This window comes from Dendropsophus ebraccatus, chromosome 6 (assembly GCF_027789765.1).
Source record: "Dendropsophus ebraccatus isolate aDenEbr1 chromosome 6, aDenEbr1.pat, whole genome shotgun sequence".
NCBI lineage: Eukaryota > Metazoa > Chordata > Amphibia > Anura > Hylidae > Dendropsophus > Dendropsophus ebraccatus.
In genome coordinates, this window is record NC_091459.1 from 19,819,016 (window position 1) to 19,839,988 (window position 20,973).

The following is a 20,973-nucleotide window of genomic DNA, read 5'->3' on the forward strand; positions in this document are numbered from 1 at the left end:
CTGATGCGGTGTGCTTGATGTACATAGAGAATAAGCTTTGAGGAGCAGGACTTGTATTGTAGGCTTGAGTGTAGGCTCTTTAGCTGACCATACACATTGAATAGCTGTCAGATGAATGTTCTTTCAGCTGGTAAGTATCACCCTCATTCACTGAGTGGATGCTCAGCTTCACATGGATGCTCGGCTTGGCTGAGTGTTCACATGTTCTGAATAGGGAGAGGTAAGCAGCTGCCAGACTCATCTTGTGGTGCCTTATCACCCTGAGAACAAAAAGATCAGGCAGTTAAAAATCCAACATGCCTGATCCTTCACTCTTGATATCATCTGTTAGGGTATGTTCACACTGAGCAAAATCGACAAATTCCGCAGAGGAACTCTCCGCCACGGAATCCCACCTGCCTCAATGTCAAACAGTGTCTCTATGGGAGGGCGCACGCAAATCCTCCCATAAAGACACTGACACTAAGGCAGGTTGGATTCCGCAGCAGAGTTCAAATTTGCTCAGTGTGAACAGCCCCTAAGGGGGGAGTTGGAAGGCCTTCATACACAGACAGTTGGTCAGTAGTACCATAATCTAATGTGTATTAGGAGCAAGGTATCTGTTGTGTGTTAGATTGTAAGCTCTTAGGAGCAGGGAGTGTATTGTATATTAGAGTGTAAGCTCTTAGGAGCAGGGAGTGTATTGTATATAAGAGTGTAAGCTCTTAGGAGCAGGGAGTGTATTGTATATTAGAGTGTAAGCTCTTAGGAGCAGGGAGTGTATTGTATATTAGTTAGGGATGATCCAAACCGAGTTCGGTTTGGGTTCGTACCCCCGGTAATGACTCCCGCTGTCTGCCTGCTCCGTGGAGCGGGCGGACTGCCTGGAAAACTGGGATACAGCCCTAGCTATAGGTTGTATCCCAGTTTTCCAGGCGTTACTCCCGCTGGATCCGCCCGCTCCACGGAGCGGGCAGACAGCGGGAATCTGCTGCCGAGCGTTCGGGTTCATACGAACCCGAACCTCGGCAGGTTCGGACCATCCCTAATTAGAATGTAAGCTCTTAGGAGCAGGGAGTGTATTGTATATTAGAGTGTAAGCAGGATACGTACTGTATATTTTGTATATGTTGATTTCATGTGTTCTTTCTCTCTCTATACAGCAATATGCAGAAGGCCAGATGGGATCCAGGGAGATATCCGATTGCCCCTTGTGGGGTCAGGAAGGAATTTTTTTCACCCCCTGAGTTATAACCCTCCGGGGGTTTTCTTCGCCTTCCTCTGGATATTTTGGTCCAGTGGCTCTTAAAGGACAACTCCCACGAAAAAATTTTTTAGCTTATTTAACACACATTACAAAGTTATATAACTTTGTAATGTGGTTAAATACCCGGTCTGGCCCCCTTCCCCCACTTTCGGACCCCCGGACCCCCCGCCCGGAAGTTAAAGAATATATACATTACCCATTACGATCGTCACCGTCCTCTTCTCCCGGGCGGCATCTGGTGACGACGACGTCAGAGCCGGGGGCGGTCCGGGTCTTCTTCCTCCTCGGCGTCTTCATAGAGAGTGAATGGGACGGAAAAGGCTGCTGGTGCACATGCGCACCAGCAGCCTTTTCATTGGCTGGAGCGCATCACATGGCTTCCAGCTTCGTCAGCCCTGATTGGCTGAGGTTGCTGGAAGCCATGTGATGCGCTCCAGCCAATGAAAAGGCTGCGCACTGGCAGCCTTTTCCATCCCCAGGACCCGGAAATCAGAGACATTGCTGGACGGCGGACGGCGGTGACGGTGAGGCGGACGGCGGGCGAATGGAGTGGCGATCGTCACCGGAGGGATGGTGAGTATGGTGTCTGTGTGTTTCTGTGTTTTTTTTTGGGGGGGGGGGTCCCGCGGGAGTTGTCCTTTAATTCAGGTCAATGACTGCGGCGAGTCCCCCACCAGACTGTCACCATGTTTAGTGTAATAAAGGCCGGTAATGTTTTATTACAATGTTGCATTGAAAAAAAATAAATAAAAGAATTCTAAAACATATCTATTGTGTCCTGTGTGTTTTATCTGGTGATCAGGATGAGAGGGATCGCTGCCGCTCAATGTTCCAGGACTAGATATAAACATGGCTGCTCAGCCAGTGTATAATAAAATATATTCTCTCCTAAACACATGGATCAGGGTCTTTGGGGGGGGGGGGCTCCATATAGCAGATCACAGCGGTCGACCTTTTATGACCCGAAATATGACTTTAAGGGGCATGAATTGTATCAGAGACAGCCCTTGAGAGCACTATTGTAACTTTGAAGGGATCTACCCCCTGCACACTAAGGGCCCTATTTCACAGGACGATTATCGTTCAGATTATCGTTAAATCGTTCCAATCTAAACAATAATCGTTCGGTTGAAATGCAGTTAACGATTAACGACCGAACGAGAAATCGTTGATCGCTTTATAAGACCTGGACCTATTTTTATCGTTGCTCGTTCGCAAAACGTTCGCAAAACATTTGCATTGAATAAGACGTCGTTCGGTCGTTCGCAGTAGATACGAACGCAATAGCGAAGAAATAGCGAAGAAAAAACTCTTGCAATTACGATCATAAGCAACGATTATCGTTCCATGGAAATGAGTGAACGTTTTCAGGTCTTTCGCAATAGCGGTCGTTTGAGATCGTTAATCGTTAACAATTATGCCAACGATAATCGTCTGGTGAAATAGGGCCCTAAGTATAGGGCTTTCCTCAGGGGTGGGGCATGGTGTAGGTGGAGTAGGCAGCTACCTAGGGCGCAGTGGCAAGGGGGCACATTATGATTCGCCGGGATTCTGTAGTGTGGACATACTCTAATTGCTGAAACAAGAGGAATGAGAGCTGGTACCACTTGAAAAAAAAATAATAATAAACTTTCTTAAAAAAATGATTTGCTCAAAATTGCTCTTCTCTGACTTTTTTACTTTTTCATCAATGGGGTTTTGTGAGGATGTATGAATTTCACCATGATCTGTAATTTTTGCAGGTACCACATTTGCAAAGATGTGACTTATTGATCACTTTATTATATTTTTGCTGCAATGTAAAAAAGAAAAAAAAAAAATCTGCAGTTTGTAAAAAAAAAAAAAATTGCTGATTACACTCTTAACTGTCCGGGTGGAGGGATGTTTGGGGGTGATTTTTTTTTACACCTTTTAAATCTAGGGATCTAGTAAAGACCTCTGCCTGCCACTGAGTTGCGCAGGTGCTGACTGGCCGCTGAACATCAACGGAGCACGTCTGTGAGCCATTTAAATGCTGTGATTACTATTGATCACAACACTGAAGTGGTTAAATGTCTGACATCAGCATGTCGCTCATTAGCAGTAAGTGTGTTTGCGGATAGAAGTCAGTACACTTCAGATATGACCCAAGCTGAACTCCTCAGCTTACTGTATGTCATACCGTCCCAATGTATGGTGCAGAATGTTAAGAGGTTAACTGATTTTAATACTCACATTTTTGCAGGTTAAAGTGATTGTGTCATTAAGAAAATTAGGTCTTAACTGATGCATTATGTTAATTTAAAGATTTTTTATATGTAGATTTTGTTCACGTGACATTTTTTACTTTCCACTTATTTTTTTTATTTTATTTTGTCCGTCATTTTGCTGTTTGGCTGCTTGTCAGTGCAGTGACGGCTGTTTGTACATTATTCTAGTTTAGGTGGACTGATTGGCCTTTAGATGTGTCTTTAAAGGGGTTATCCAGGGCTCCAAAAAAACTTTTCCCCCTACTGTTGTCTCCAGTTCAGGTGCGGTTTGCAATTAAGCTCCATTTACTTTAAAGGAACTGAGTTTCAAAACCCCACCCAAACTGGAGACAACAGTAGGGGAAAAAGTGGCCATGGTTTTGTAGCGCTGGATAACCCCTTTAACTGAAAAGTCTATTGAATTTAAAGATGGTGAAATGACGGTGAAAAAAGAAACACTAAAAAATAACGTCTGCTGATTGCAAAAGACCTCCGAAAATAATTGACATGATAATTTTTTTTGACGTTCCACACAAAAACCATCCATCATTTTATACACTGTGTCCATTGGGCGGCCATCATTCCATTGACATCAATTAAAATGCAGAAATAACGTACGTCATTTTAAAAAGAAAAAGCGCCCACCTTTTCTATTTTTTTTACTTAGTATGAACATAGCCGTACAAGCATTTCTAAAACTGTGCTGTTTGAGATTCCTTTTTTGAACCGCGACTCTGTTCCCGCACACGACGCCGGTCTATTACTGAGCACCGGTTGGGGCTGAAGCACTGGAGGCGGAGGCCAACCCCCCACTATGATGAAACTCCCTACCTTCTGTGACGCGGCTTTATTAGAATCAATGGAGCCGCGTCCTAGAGGTTTCTACCCACTGGGGGCGGGCTGGCGACAGTTCAATAAAAGGACCATGCCACCGTCTTCCCTGCACCAGCGCCATTCTATTTATGTGCAACACGTAAAGAGAATGTACCTGATGGTACATTCGCTTTATATGGTATTCTTTATCAATTGGGAGGTACAGTCTGTTATGTGCGAGTTTTTTTTCTTTTCTTGTTTATGGAATGTTATATTTTGGGGCAAATTTTTTCCCACCACCATAAGACAATTTTCTACATAACATAATATTTTATACCTCTAAATAATGGCCATACAATGAGTTAAATGTTTTTCATTATTTACATTTTATCTAGAAATAAATCATCAAAATAATCATTGCACATTTAATTGCTTTTAGCTTTTAAGAATATTGGCAAAGGCCCAGGAGAATGTGAAATAGCCACGCTTTGCTTCAACCAAATGATTTTCTTCTCTTGTTCTGAATTGACTACATTTTACACATAATGTGCTTCATGCATTAAGCGTTAAACTTCAATTGTAATTTCATTATGATTCCATAGAAAAGGAGCAATTATCTCGTCATTTCCGTTCTGTACTCGGTGCCAAATATACTGAAATGACTAACCTGTTTATGTACCAAATATGACATATCAATCAATGAATTATATAAATGAAAATCATATTAAATCAGTCAGATATGTTCAGCCAGGTGAAATAAAGTCGAAGATCTGATTCATCTACAGACAAAAGGAGCCTAAAATATTAACAAAGAAGAAAACTTTACCTTAAAGGGAATCTGTCAGCTCCCTGGCCCTACCTAAGGTGCTGACAGTGTGCTGTAGCTGGTAATGCCCTAGTAAGCATGGTACCTTTTAGTAATTTGCCTGTGGAGTGGATTATGCATAACCTAAGGTATCCTACATTAATGAAGAGTCAAAGAGGAGTTGTGGCTCAGTGTTCATGCCAAACTCTGGCACGCCTGACCGCTCCTTCCTCCTCACTCTTCTTCATTAATAATCAGTGCTGCCCGGCTTCCTCCTCCCTCAGCTGTCAGCCAGTATATGCCAATAGAGGAATGATCTGCAATCAGATATAGTTAAATCTCTCCAAGCCTGTGTAGGAGCTGTGGTCTAGGGGTAAACCACCTGTCTGGAACCCAGCACTGTTTTTTTTTTCTTTGGTTCAATTCCCCTGATAAAATTTAAAGAGGATGTACCATCAGGCACATCCCTCTTTAATCTGACACACAGATCCAACAGCGGCGTCACGGGGAAGCGGGTGCCGTTTTGTGAACCGTGCCCCGGTTCCCATGTACGGCACCATTCTATCCACAGGTACCAGGCCGGGGCTGAAGCACAGGAGGCGGGCCAGCCCACCCCAGTGGGAGGAAATTCCCTCCCCTGTATGACATGCCTCCATTAGAATCAATGGAGCCGCGTCATAGAGGGACGGGGGTTTCCTCCCACTGGGGACGGGGCGGCCCGCCTCCTTTGCTTCAGCACCGGCCCAATACCCATGGTTAGAACGGCGCCGCACACGGGCGGCTCACCCGTGACGGCGCCGTTCTATCCATGGGTCATATTAAAGAGGATGTACCTGTTAGGATAGGGACAGGGAGACACAAGGACAGGAGAGCCCTGAAGCTGGCACCCGCCCTGCTGCCCCTACCTGCTTGCCTCAGATGCCCTAGGTGGCAAACGGACAACTGGACGGCAGTCCCTGATCTACTAAAGTGCAACACTAAACGAAACAAGACAGACAAAACACAATGAGAGCAAGGTCAGGAATCCGGGTCAGTAACAGTCGAGCAGTACAGTACAAAACGTGTCCAAGGGGTAGTCGATAAGTCAGAAGCCAGAAATACAAAGCAGGGAAAACACTTGATCCAGATACACTAGCGAACTAGGCACTTTCACAGGCAGGGGGTGGAAGACAAGAGGAGGATACTTATGCAACCTGTAGTCCCAGCCCCCAGGCGTGATAGGGGCTGAGGCTCCAGGTCCCGCCTAGGTACTGACAGCTGACTGGTGTGTCAACTGTCAATCAACAATCAGTGAAACCTACTACAGCTTATGCTGATCAGCCAGGGGAGAGCACCCTGGCCACAGCTTCAACAAGGAGTAGCAGAGCAGAGTTAGTGAAAAACATGCACAGCAGTCAGGCTGCTATGGACGCAGTCGTCGCGCCCCCAGCAACCGGCCTGAGCGTTTATTCCTAGTCCTGACAGAACCCCCCCCCCCCTGAGGAGGGGCCTCCGGACCCTCACGAGGACCTCCAGGCTTATCAGGGTATGACAGATGAAATTTTCTGATTAAATCAGAAGCATGGAGATCTTGTGCAGTTACCCATGTACGCTCTTTCGGGCCGTAGCCCTTCCAGTGTATTAAATACTGTGTGGAATTGCGTACTTTTCTAGAATCCGTTCCACCTCAAACTCTAATTCCCCCTGTATTACCACTGGAGAAGGTGGAGGACAAGGACCCACAGGAGGTACATATTGTTTAAGGAGACTCTTATGGAACACAGGGTGCACACGCAGAGATCGGGGTAACTGTAACTTGAAAGACACTGGGTTTATGACTTCGATGATGGGGAATGGACCAATAAAACGAGGAGCAAGTTTGTGAGAGGGAACACAGAGATGCAAATTTTTTGTTGACAACCAAACCTTATCACCAACGGAGTAGTCAGGGCCGGGATGGCGTTTACGGTTGGCGTATTTTATTTGTTTTTGCTGGGCATCTTGAAGGGTCACCAGACTCTCTGCCCAAACTGTGCACAGTTTTTGGGTCAACTCAGCTACAGATGAAAATTGTGTTTCATTATTGGGAATAGCAGAAAACTGGGGATGGTAACCATAATTACAGTAGAAGGGGGATTGTTGTGTTGACGTGTTTACGTGGTTATTGAGAGCGAATTCTGCCATCGGTAGGAACTTTGACCATTTATCTTGGTTTTCAGAAACATAACACCGTAAGTATTGTTCTAATGATTGATTTAAGCGCTCAGCCTGGCCGTTAGTCTCAGGGTGAAAAGCCGATGAGAAGGACAACGATATTCCTAGCATGTTGCAGAACGCTCTCCAAAATTTTGCCACAAATTGGACACCCCTATCTGAGACAATATTCATTGGTATCCCATGCAACCGAAGAACATGCGGCACAAACAAATCGGCCATTGTTCTTGCGCTAGGTAACTTTTTAAGTGCAACAAGATGACACATCTTAGTAAATCGGTCCACAATCGCCCAAATCACAGTCTTCCCTTGGGAAGGAGGAAGATCTGTGACAAAATCCATGGAAATATGGGACCATGGCCGACTGGGCAGAGGAAGAGGTTGAAGTAGACCCTCGGGTAAAGACCTAGGGGTCTTAGCCCGGGCACAGGTCTCACATGACTTCACTTAATCTCGAACATCCCTCTGCCAAGAAGGCCACCAACAAGAGCGAGTAAGTAGGTAACCTGTTCCTGCTATACCTGGGTGACCTGCCAGTACCGAGGAGTGAACCTCCTTTAATACTGCCCATCTGAGGTTTACCGGCACAAACAATTTGTCAGAAGGTGAATCATTCGGCGCATCCCCCTGTGATTTCAAAATAGCATTTTTCAGATCCACAGATATACTAGCTATTACTGTACCAGGGGTCAGGATACCTTCTGATTCAACCTCAGGTGCTTCACAAAACCCAAAGCTTCGGGATAAGGCATCTGCATTTACATTTTTAGACCCAGGACGGTAAGTCACAACAAAATGGAACCGGGTGAAGAACAGGGCCCAGCGTGCTTGTCTGGGATTTAACCTTTTGGCCTTATCCAAATACAGCAAATTTTTGTGGTCTGTAAGGACCGTAATCTGGTGTCTGGCTCCCTCCAGGAAGTGTCTCCATTCCTCAAAAGCCCATTTAATGGCCAAAAGCTCCTGGTTACCGATGTCGTAATTCATTTCTGAGGAGGAGAACTTCCTGGAGAAGTATGCAACGGCTCTTAGGTTGGTATAAGGCTCTTTACCCTGGGACAATACGGCCCCAACACCTGTCTCGGATGCATCCACTTCTACCACAAATGGTAGCTCCCAATTGGGGTGCACCAATACAGGGGCAGACGAAAAACTATGCTTCAACCGGACAAAGGCCTGTTCGGCCTCAGGAGACCAGGAGGTTGGATCTGCACCTTTTTTTGTTAACTCTGTTAGAGGTTTCGCAATGAGCGAGAAGTTACGAATGAACTTCCTATAGAAGTTCGCGAAACCCAAAAATCTTTGAATCTCCTTCAAGGTGGTGGGCCTTGCCCACTCTAACACCGCTGACACTTTTTTAGGGTCCATTTGTACCGATTCTGGAGTTAGAATGTACACTAAGAATCCAACCTCCTTGACTCCAAATAAACACTTCGAGAGCTTGGCACAAAGAGAATTCTTCCTTAGTCTAGACAGCACCTCACGGACATGTCTTACACGTGATTCCCAATCAGGGGAATAGATGAGGATGTCGTCTAGGTAAATCACGACAAATTGGCCGAACAGGTAGCGGAACAGGTCATTAACGAACCTCTGGAAATCGGCGGGGGCATTACAAGATACTCAAAATGCCCCTCGGGAGTGTTAAACGCCGTTTTCCACTCATCACCTTCCCTGAGCCAGATCAAATTGTATGCACCCCAAAGGTCAATTTTGGAGAACCAACGGGCGCCTACACCTGGTTCAGGAGATCCGGGATCAGGGGAAGTGGGTGCTGATCCTTAATGGTGATCTTATTCAATTCTCTAGTCTATACAAGGACGTAGGCCTCTATCTTTCTTCTCCACAAAGAAAAAAACAGCACCCATGGGAGACAAGGGAGGCAGAATGTGACCCTTTCTCAGACTGTCCTGTATGTACTGACGCATCGACTCTCGTTCTGGGGGGGACAAGTTAAAAATACAGCCTTTAGGAAACTTGGCCCCAGACACAAGATCGATGGCGCAGTCATACGGACGGTGAGGAGGCAAGGCATCAGCAATGGCCTCATTAAACACATCAGAGAAATCATAAATGTATTCAGGTATCAGAAGCACTACTGACAGTACACACTTTAGGGTTTACTTGAGACAGGTGGGAACCACAAGAATTACCCCACTTAACTAACTCGGTGGTTCTCCAATCAAATACCGGGTTGTGTAGACGTAACCAGGGTAACCCCAGGATGATGTCTGCGGCCAGCTTGTCCATGACAAAAAAGGAGATAAATTCATAATGGAGACATCCCACCCTCATTGATACTTCTGGGGTCCGGAATCTAATTTTTCCACCACTTAGGGGGGGCCGAGTCAGCACCTGCAACTGAAAAAGGAAAACAAAGGGGAACCAGTTCTAAACCCAGGGACAATGCCACAGAGGTACGCATAAAGTTCCGGAGCGGCGCCTGAATCAACCATTGCTTGACAGGAGAAGACAATCACCTTAGAATACAAAGTAATAGGCAGGAAAAATTTATCAAATTTTTTCGGAGGTACCTGGGTGACCCTCCAGACTGTCACTCAGGCACTGGAGTTTTCCGACTGCTGTTTTGGTTTGGAAGGACAATTGCGGACGAAGTGACCAGGCTTCCCACAGTAGAGGCACAGAGACATCTCTAGGCGGTGCTTCCTGGGGGCTGCGGCTGAGGTAGATCCCAACATCATTGGCTCTTCACCTGGCGATTGAGGAGACAGGGATTCCGTAGCCCTAAGAGGGGTCAGGGAAGGTCTGGCTGACTGACTCTGACATGTATAAGTAGTCGTCACCCCTGTTTCTCCCGCCGTCTCTCTCTTAGGCGTCTGTCTATGGAGATGGCAAGAGTTTTCAAGTCATTCAGTGAGTCAGGGGAGGGATGACTAACCATAGTATCCTTAATAGCATCTGACAGTCCCTGGCGGTAAAGAGTCTTTAGGGGAGCGTCAGGCCATCCAGTAACTGCACTCCACTGCCTAAATTCAGAAGAATAGTCCTCTGCCGTGCGGCGGCCTTGCTGAATGGACAACAGATGAGACTCAGCTAGAGCGGCACGATTGGGGTCGTCATAAATTTGTCCTAAGGACCAAAAAAAACTTTGGACTGATCCCCATTCAGGGGCTTCAGGAGGAAGGGACAGAGCCCAATCCTGGGGTGCCCCCTGGAGGAGAGACACTATCATAGCAACTCTCTCAGCATCCCCTGAGAAAGGATTAAACCTAAAGTATAACTTACAAGCCTCCCTAAATGTCCTGAATTTGTCGGGGTTCCTGTCAAACCGATCTGGCATCAGCATTTTGGGCCGGGAAGTCTGCACTGGAACTGTCACAGGGGCCTGAGTTGGGGTCGTCTGCGTCGCCGACAGGGTTAGAGAATCAACTCTTTGTGACAATTGCGCCACGGCACCAGCCATGCCTTCCATCCGGGTCACAATATCATCCAAGTGATCAGCTACTGACGGCTCAGCAGACACGGTGAACCGTCGAGATCGCTGACGTGGGTTTGGGTGTAATGACTAGTCAGGTACAAGAGCAGAGACAGACAAGTGAGCCCTGAACTGACCCAATCCAGTGCCCCTGCCTACTTACCACAATCTGCCCTAGATGACAGCGGGTAACTTGGAGACGTTCCCTACACTGAGTAGGTGAAACATAAGACAAAACAAGACAAACAAAACACAATAAAGAAAGGTCAGCAATCCGGGTCATACACTGTCAGGTAGCAGAGGTACAGAGTCACAAGGCAAAAGCAAGGTCAGAACACAGGCAGAAGATCAGGGCAAGCAGCAAACAAGGAAGGTCCAGGAACAAGCCAAAAGGTCAGAAACAGGAGACAATACAAACCAGGGAGCTGAGACACTGTGTGGATACACACCAAAATACCCAGCAACTCCTACAGACACAGACTGTCTTATATGAGGAACCAGGAATCTGGTTCAGGACAGGATTGGCCCAGCCCCTAATCTCCAACCAGAGACACCTGAAACACATACACACACACACACTGGGAGCAAACCTGCCTGTCACAGAATGCAAGCCAAACCAAGGTTAACCCTGCAATTGCCAGAGAACACAACAGAGGCAACCTGAGCAGAGAAATAGGTCAGTGTACAGATTACCATCAGCGGCGTCTTGTCCGCGGGCTCTGAGCACATGAGACCGCTGCTGATGCAAAGTCAGGTAAGTTGCTAACATTGGGCCTGTGAAAATGTTAGGATAGGGACAGGGAGACACAAGGACAGGTGAGCCCTGAAGCTGGCACCCGCCCCGCTGCCCCTACCTGCTTGCCTCAGATGCCCTAGGTGGCAAACGGACAACTGGACGGCAGTCCCTGATCTACTAAAGTGCAACACTAAACGAAACAAGACAGACAAAACACAATGAGAGCAAGGTCAGGAATCCAGGTCAGTAACAGTCGAGCAGTACAGTACAAAACGTGTCCAAGGGATAGTCGATAAGTCAGAAGTCAAGTTACCAGAAATACAAAGCAGGGAAAACACTTGCTCCAGATACACTAGCGAACTAGGCACTTTCACAGGCAGGGGGTGGAAGACAGAGGAGGATACCTATGCAACCTGTAGTCCCAGCCCCCAGGCGTGATAGGGGCTGAGACTCCAGGTCCTGCCCAGGTACTGACAGCTGACTGGTGTTTCAGCTGTCAATCAACAATCAGTGAAACCTACTACAGCTTATGCTGATCAGCCAGGGGAGAGCACCCTGGCCACGGCTTCAACAAGGAGTAGCAGAGCAGAGTTAGTGAAAAACATGCACAGCAGTCCGGCTGCTATGGACGCAGTCGTCGCGCCCCCAGCAACCGGCCTGAGCGTTTATTCTTAGTCCTAACAGTACCTGATTTTTTACTAAAATAAAACTAATTTGGACCTGATTGGGAATTCTTTGAATTTATCGTGAATTCAGCATTAAGCTGGGTTCACACTACGTTCTTCCTATCGTTTTTTTTCATCGGTTTTTGTTGTTGTTGTTTTTAATGGATGAAAAAAATGGATGCTCTTGTGTGCATCCGTTTTGATCCATTTTTCCACTGACTTCCATTATAAAAAAACAAACAAAACGGATCAGTTTTTTTAAAGGACACAAAAATGAGGTCGACTACGTTTTTGTGTCCGTAAAAAAAAAAAAAGGATCCGTTTTGATCTAGGTTTTTTTTTATAATGGAAGTCAATTGAAAAACGAATACAAAACAAAATGCATCCGTTTTTCTGTCCTTTTTATTTTTGCAAAAACGGATGAAAAAAAGGAATTGCAAAAACTTAGTGTGAACCCAGCCTTACTGTACTTTATGGCAGAACCTTTTCTTTTCACAGTGAATGATAGAATCAGTATTCTGTTCTAGTTATTTTAGTATGTAATGTATGTATTTTATAACTAACCTTAAACATTCAGAAGACTACAATGATCACAACCCCCGATACGAATAATGCCGCATTCACCATCCACCTGCAAAGCTTTTTCATGCTCGACTTGGTAGACGAACAATATTTATGTTGAAGCTATGAACCCTGTGAAGGTCATAATGATAATGTGTCCTTTAAGTTTAAATGACTGGCTTAGATAAAGTGCCACTTCTATCATTCCCTTAAAACCTCATGTAGCTTTTACAGCTGTGCTAAAAGCTTTGTTGGAATAAGTGATTATTTGGGACTACCTTCTTTCCCTGTCCTATTATTTATGGATCTCTAAAAGCTCAGTACAAATTTCCTTAAAATGTTTTTTCCCTTTTTCTAAAGGTGTGCTGAAGTAAACAACTGCAAATACCAATGTATGTTTAAGGGCAAGATCTTTAAAGGCAGTATCATTCACTATCTAAATGTCAGCCAAAATATACCCGCTACTAAAGGTAAAATGGAAACTCAAAGGCGGCATTGCTGATTCAAAGTACGAAATATAAATAATAGGGTGTCACACTCTCTTGGTTATTGTTTTGAAGATATTTACTCACAAAGGTTTTCTTTAGTCGGAAACATATGGCAGGTTTTCTTTGGAGTATTCTATAGTACAAGGCTGCTAAGTGCTATATTTTGTATAATCATCTGGGAACAGTATATATTTTGTCAATTCATCTACAGTAATCACACTTCATTTTTGTTCTTTTTTTCTTCTTCCAGCATCTGACTCATGATTTATTTTTAAGCTTATTTTTTATTCACAGGTACTGGGCAAAGTACTGTCACTTCTCAATTATTTAGGACCCTGACAGTCTATGGTAAAAGTGTTTTACAGACAGTTATGCAAGCATGCTTTAGACCAGTGTTTCTCAACTAAGTACCCTCTAATCAAAGAAATTCCAAACCAGTACCAGGTATTATAGAACGCCGTCTTAAGCTAATGGACCTAGCTTGCAGCATTATAAGGCTGGGTTCACACTACGTATATTTGAGGCTGTATAGCAACCAAAACCAGGAGTGGATTGAAAACACAGAAAGGATCTGTTTACATAATGTTGTAATTGAGTGGATGGCCGCCATTTAATGGCAAATATTTGCTGTTATTTTAAAACAACGGCTGTTATATTGAAATAATGGCAGTTATTTACCATTAAATGGCGGCCATCCACTCAGTTTCAACATTGTGTGAACAGATCCTTTCTGTGTTTTCAATCCACTCCTGGTTTTGGTTGCTATAAGGACCTGACAAGAGGACCAAATACTGCCTGAAATATACGTAGTGTGAACCCAGTTATACTGCATTGTTAGTAGTAGCAGTGGCGTAGCTACCATAGAGACAGGGTAGGCAGTTGCTATGGGGCCCGTGCAGGAGGGGGGCCCAGGGGAGAAGGTAGGAGCGTGTGTCCCTCTGCTTAACCACTTATGTACTGCAGTGTATAAGTGACCCAAGGTTTACCTACATGCTACAACACAAAAAAGGGTCAACAAGCAGAAGACACAAATCTCTCCTTCACTGCACTGATAACCTCTGACCTCTGTTCTCCAGCTTCCTACAATCAAGTAGGAAAGGAAAATGTGCAGAGCTCCTGCAGAGGTCAGGGGTTATCATCAGTGCACGAGCAGTAAAGCAGATATATATATATATACGCAGTGCTTTGTGTTGTGCGTAGGGGGGCCCCTTAAAAATTTTTGTTATGGGGCCCCGTGGATCCTAGCTACGCCCCTGGGTAGTACTGCAAATTACTGCATAAAGCATTTACAAATACCATATTTTCTGGCATATGAGATGACTTTTTAACTCTGAAAAATCTCCTAAAAAGTCGGGGGTCATCTTATACGCAAGGTATGGTCCCCGTATGCGATGGGGTAGCTCAAAAAACGGATGCATCCCCCCATATGCAGCAACCACTATATAAAAAAAAAAAACAAGCAATTCAATTCACCTGTGACCCGTTCCCGGCAGCCGCCCGTCTCCTGTTATGTTTCCAGCGCAGGCAGTGTGGTGCAGAGACACTGCCTGTGCCGGAGGTCCCTGAAGCTCTCACGGCAGCCGAGCTCCTCATCCGAGAAGCTCAGCTGCTGGGAGAGCTTCAGGAGAATGACAGAGGCGCTGGAAGTCCCCAAAACCTCTGTCATTCTCTTGAAGCTGTCCTGGCAGCCGAGTGTCTCCAAGCTTCTACAATTTTTTTTTTTTTTTTACTTCAGTCAACCCCTGCTTGAAGCAGGGCTCCAGCTAGTTAACCCTGCTGCGGCTTCCGGCGTATAAGCCGAACCCCTGAAAAAGTCAAGGGTCGTCTTATACACGGGAAAATATGGTAATAAAATACAATTGCAATAAAAAGCAACATAAAAGAAGGGTAATGCCACTCAATTGTTATTGTGGACATTTACAGTTTTACCTGGATTTATACTGCCATACAATGCCTACTTAGTAGCCCCAGGCAGTGCTTAACTGGGCCTACACATAATGGGGTTTTCCAGACAAAATTCCCTGATAGGCTATCCTTCAAGGACAACTCCGGCGGGACCCCCCCAAAAAAAAAAAAAAAACACAGACACACACAGACACCATACTCACCATCCCTCCGGTGACGATCGCCACTCCATTCGCCCGCCGTCCGCCTCACTGTCACCTGCGTCCACCGTCCAGCGATGTCTCTTGCTTCCGGGTCCATGAGAGAGAAAAGCCAATCAGGGCTGAGCAAGCTGGAAGCCATGTGATGCGCTCCAGCCAATGAAAAGGCTGCTGGTGCGCATGTGCACCAGCAGCCTTTTCTCTCCCATTCACTCTCAATGAAGACGCCGAAGAGGAAGAAGACCCGGACCGCCCCCCGGCTCTGACGTCACCTGACACCAGAGAAGAGGACCGTGACGACCGTAATAGGTAATGTATACATTCTTTAACTTCCGGGGTGGGGGTTCGGGGGTCGGAAAGTGGGGGAAGGGGGCCAGACCGGGTATTTAACCACATTACAAAGTTATATAACTTTGTAATGTGTGTTAAATAAGCCAAAAAAAAATTTCGCCGGAGTTGTCCTTTCAGTAACTGAACAGAAATACACAGTGAACAGTGTTTGTCTCCGTTCATTGTGTTACAGTTGTGATGTGTAACTGCAGAACAGCTCACATTCCCAACCAATTCATGGCTAAAAGAAGTCTTAACAATGGCCTAGATCGAATGAAGAAGAAAAGGGAAAATGAACAGCTCTGACAAGAGAAGATGTTACCTGTGAGTCACTGAATGTAACTGCACTCTAATCACAATATTGTCACTACGTGGGAGTCATGTTTGACTCTGTACAGTGGTTTTTATTTAGTAGCAGTACTATTTTTCAGTTATTAAGCAGTAAAAATGTGGTCAGGATGTGGTGGTATTGTTTGTCCTTTGTGTAGAAGTAATATTGGCAATAATGTGTGACATGGAGAGGGGGGAGCTACTGCACATCACACCTATGGCTGATACTAATGCCGCTCGGCTAATTTTAAAAACCAACGCCAGGATGTTGGTGTAAAGCCTGGAGTAGTGGATCCACTGGACCGTCACCAGCGATGGCACTAACCTCCCCAGGGAGCGGAGTCTAAGGGGCCGCTGGTTTTCACCAGAGCCCGCCGCAAGGCGGGATGGACTTGCTGCGGCAGGCGACCCCCAGGTCGCTACCCCTGGCTTGGTTGCTGGTGACGGCAGGCGAGGCGTGGCAGGAGCAGTAGGCAGGAGATGGTGCTGCAGAGGTCAGTGGACGTAACCGCAGGTGACAGGCTATACACAGGAGCAAAGGTGATGCAGGGGAACAGGAACCAGGAACAAGGACTAAGGACAAGGTGGCGGATAGGAATCAGGAACAGGGACTAGGAACCAGGTAGCGGACGGGAAACAGGAACAACAGGGAGCTGGGCCAAACGCTATGGGAAGCAAGGAGAGGCTCCAACACAGGGGACAGGGCATGCTGGGATTTATAGGGGAGTGATTGGGTGCAACTACCAATTAGGAGCGCACTGCCCCTTTAAATCTGAGACAGCCGGCGCGCGCGCGCCCTAGGAGGCGGGGACGCGCGCGCCGGCCGGCACAGCGAGAGACAGGAGCGTGGAGAGGTGAGGCGCCCCCCGGGGCCGAAGTAATAGCAGCGCCGGGTCCCTGACTATGGACACCGGCTGCTGCATGGGGCAGGAGGCGGTCGCGGCGGCGGCCCGGAACGCGGGACGCCGCTGCGGCCGTGACAGTTGGTATATAATTTGATCAAACCATACTGCCCCGTGTACCACGTGCAGGTCTCCTGGTTCACATGGGTCCCTACGCTAACTCCACATTGTGTCGGTCAGCGACTGCCAACCCCACAAAGCGTGTACTTGCAGGGTAGGGAGGCCATGGAATGGACCTGCAACCCCAATGTCACAGGACCAAACCCAAAATGTCCCACCAATTCCCAGCCGGCACCACCGGCAGAGAAGGCTGCCCCCAAACAACACAAGTATGAATATGGTATTACAATCACCACCACTGCTGCAAACAGAATGGGAAAAACATGGAGGTACTGACATGTGAGCACAGGTATATCCTGCTAATTTGGGTCACATGGGTCTTATGAAGGGGAGTGCCAGCCGCTCAGAAAAGGGAGAAAAACATAAAATGCGACATGGCAATAATTAGAGATAAGTGAATTTACAGTAATAAAGCACAGCACTTTGTTATCTCTGCAATCCGCTCATCAGCCTGCTGCCTTTTAATTAACTGCCGCTCCTCCGCAGGGGCTGGGAAAAGCTGGATCACATCTTGGAAAACTGGGAGAGATTTCCCAAGACTGGATCCAGCTTTTCCCAGCACCCGGGGAGGTGAGGCAGTGAATTAAAAGTCAGCAGGCTGATGAGCGGATTGCAGAGATAACAAAGTGCTTTGCTTCGTTATAACTGTAAGTTCTCTCATCTCTAGCAATAATATTCAGTTACTATTTGGTGGTAATACGTGGACATTGTGTGGCTGTATTATTTGGTTTATATGATTTTGATCTTGGTAGAGTGGGCTTTGTGCAGTAGCAGTATGATAGTAATATGTATTTTGTTTTTGTTCCCTGTATTGTATTAACGACTATCGTTCTGTGTAATATGGTGAATGATTTAAAGTTAACATAAACAATCTCGTTTGCGATTGTTAAAAATAGCTTTGTCTAATAGGACCCTAGACAAAGCAATTTTTAATGATTAGCAATAAACGACTTCAAACGAGATTGTTTATCGTAAACCTGAAATCATTCCCCGTATTACACAGAACAATAGTCGTTGGTTACGATCGTTACTCCATCTGATCCCAGCAAAAGAAGAGACGATGTGCAGTTACACTGATTGATTAGTGAACAAACGCGGAATTACAGCGAACGATTAACAATGACTTTAGGGTCAGATCTAAATGAACGATCAGCGACACATAAAGATTTTTCGATATTGTCTGCAATTACACAGAACGATTATCATTTAAATTCAAACAATATAACTATTTTCCACACAATAATCGTCCCGTGTAATAGGGCAAGAGTCCTGGTCTGCCTGCGGGTCTACTGACCTAAACTAAAGGATCATAGAGATCTATTATAGGGATCTATGATTCTTTCTGTTTGGGAGATTAGACCCACAGTCAGGTTGTGGACCTTAAAGAGGACCTGTCACCCCCCCCCCCCCCCCCCCCCCCCCCCCCCCCCCCCCCCGTGCCAGGGCAGAGCCCGGCTGACTCCCCGGTAGAGACCCTTATACTTACCTTGTGCAGGAAGTCCCGCTCCTGGACCCACTCCTGTTGCCGAGATATCGCAGTCGAAAGCCCAGCACACGCTCATCAGAGATGAGTCCTACGCTGATAGAGAATAAATGGAGCAGCCATTCTGTATGAGTGTCGGACTCATCTCTGCTGAGCGCGCGGTGGGCTTCCGACGGCGATATCTCAGCAATGGGAGCGGGTCCAGGAGTGGGACTTTGTGCATGGGGTAAGTATAAGGGTGTCGCCCCCCCCCCCCCCCCCCCGGCCCCGGGGGGGGGGGGGGGGGTCTGGGGGTTGGGGACAGGTTTCATACTCACAAATGCCCTCATATTATTTGTTATAGAGAATCCAGCCTAACTTGGATAGCTACACATAATGCAGAAACTACCATTTGTTTCAGTGATGACACTAGGCTAACTTACACCTATAGGGAATTTTTTTTTTCTTATTTCCAGTTGTGTAAAGCAGGAGTGCATCTAAAAGTCTAAAAAATACAGTAAATATTAGACTGTAAAGCAAGGGTGTCAAACTCAAATACCCAGTGGACCAAAATCGAAGGCCAACCTTGATAATTATTGAAGCGCGAATGCGGCGATCCTGGCATTGTCAGAGTAGTGTGCGTCTCCCAGCACTGTGCATGATAAATTGCTATGATATGATTAAACCCCAACCTATGTAATAGCCAACCCCCCCAATATTGCCCCATGTTGTAGCCAACCCAACCAAAATTGCCCCAGATATTAGCCAGCCCTCCCAATAGTATCATATAGTAGCCAGCCCTCCTAATAGTATTATATAGTAGCCAGCCCTCCCCCCGTAGTCTCATAGTAACCAGGCCTCCCCTGTAGTCTCATATAGTGGCCAGTCCTTCCCATATTCTCTTATAAAGAAGCCAGCCCTCCCCCATAGTCCCTTATATAGTAGCCAGCCCTCCCCCATAGTCTCTTATATAGTAGCCAGCCCTCCTCAATAGTCTCTTTTATAGTAGCCAGCCCTCCCTGTAGTCTCATATAGTAGTCAGCCCTCTCCAATAGTGCCCAAATAGTAGCCAGCACCCCAAGTGTTCCACATAGCAGCCAGCCCTCCCCAATAGTCTTTTATAGTAGCCAGCCCTTCCCTGTAGTCTCATATAGTAGCCAGCCCTCCCCCCATAGTCTCTTATATAGTAGCCAGCCCTCCCCAATAGTCTCTTATATAGTAGGCAGCCTTCCCCTGTAGTCCCATATAGTAGCTAGGCCTCCCCCATAGTCTCATATAGTAGCCAACCCTTCCCATAGTCTCTTATATAGTAGCCATGGCGGGCTAGATGTAATTAAAACTCTGAATTTCCTGGCGGGCCAAAAATAATGGCACCACGGGCCAGGTTTGGCCTGCGTGCCAGAGTTTGACATGACTGCTTTAGAGGGCACTGTGGCCCGCACTGGCCAGCCATGGATGGGGCTGAGAAAAAATCATGCCACACCACTGACTTACCAGCGTACTGGTGGGCAGCTCCTGCCACACTCACAGTCTATTACAGTCACGCACACACATATATATAGATGTGTAATTTTTTTTTTACATTCCCTCCAGGGAGTCTGTTTTTCATCCTTCATGCGCCTGTCAAACCTGCTGTGCCTATTTTTCAGACTTTTGTTCATAACAATCATACTAATTTCCTCCGACTATAAAGAATGATTGTTTTTAATGCTATCAGGGAGTTTTGAGAGTCAGCAATCTGTAACTGTGCACCGCTGGCCTCGCTGCGTTCACAAGAGAAATGTGTTTTCCTGTTTAATTTCTATGCCCTACTGCCGTGATGATTTAATTGGGCTTCTTGTTGTACGGCATTGTTTTTTTGGAGGGGATTTGTATGCTATAAGACAGCTCTAATTATATTCACTGTGATTTTTCTTGTAAATGACATGGATATCTGGGGCTTTTGAATCTCTTTTTATGACTTATTGTACAAAACAATGGCTGCAATTCAGATCAATCATTGATGGTTTTGTACCGAGCTTTTTCTATTATACTCTTTAATCTCCATGTTGTTGTTAAGATAATTGTTTCTAATTAATTTTCACATCCCAGCTACCAGAACAGACAATAACATACAATAGGAACTGTACAAATAACTTTCAGTGGTTACATTATTTACCTTGAATGGAATTCAAATCAACTAAATGCTCTTGGCTTTTCCTTCAGTTTTTATCAACCAAACCTTCTCCGCAGGTCATTGATTCAATGAAAATATATTCAGGCAATAACAGCTGAACAGTCAATGGAATACAAAGAAACATTTTTGTCGAAAGTTACAGTTAAATTAAAATAGAAGTTAAAATATAGTTGTCAGGACTGTTAAGGACAGAAAGATCAGGCACGGAAAACAGAATAGTAAGCCCTAGAGCTAGGTGCTTAAAACTGTCCGTGCCTACTTGCCGGCCTCACCCTGAGCGATCAGCGACAACTGGGCGACAGTCCCTCTCTACGTACTCTTCCGAGACGGATTATGTAAACAAGTCCCTATCTGCAACTTTGTAATACTGGGAGAGA